We start from the raw sequence: 367 nt of genomic DNA, 5'->3' as shown, positions 1-367 counted from the left end.
GATAACTGATGATAACCTGATAACTGATGATAACCTGATAACTGACGATAACCTGATAAATTCCGATAACCTGATAAATTCCGATAACCTGATAACTGACGATAACCTGATAAATTCCGATAACCTGATAAATTCCGATAACCTGATAACTGACGATAACCTGATAACTGACGATAACCTGATAACTGACGATAACCTGATAACTGGTGCAGTGTTAACCCGGCAACGGTGCCTTATTGCAGTGCCCACTCAGTGTCGAAGCCACGGCGGTTGGATGGCGAGTGTGTTTCGTGCGTATCTCGGTGCCTAAGACTCCTTGTGATTGCCTTGTATAGGGGGAACTACGGAAGAATTCGTCTGGGAAAGA

General features: G+C 43.9%; 1 protein-coding gene across 1 annotated transcript in view; it reads left to right on the top strand.

The window, feature by feature from the left end:
• Positions 1 to 232: 232 nt before the first annotated feature.
• The window catches only part of LOC113824451 (stem cell tumor), a 470,266-nt gene continuing 470,131 nt past the window's right edge, over positions 233 to 367 (top strand). The window contains exon 1 of the mRNA XM_070122574.1: positions 233 to 367. This exon is cut by the window's right edge and continues 1,317 nt beyond it. The gene's annotated coding sequence lies outside the window, so the exon portion shown is untranslated.

This window comes from Penaeus vannamei, chromosome 6, assembly GCF_042767895.1.
Source record: "Penaeus vannamei isolate JL-2024 chromosome 6, ASM4276789v1, whole genome shotgun sequence".
NCBI classification, from domain to species: domain Eukaryota; kingdom Metazoa; phylum Arthropoda; class Malacostraca; order Decapoda; family Penaeidae; genus Penaeus; species Penaeus vannamei.
The sequence above is the reverse complement of the archived record's forward strand: the minus strand, read 5'-3'. Positions and strand labels throughout refer to the sequence as shown.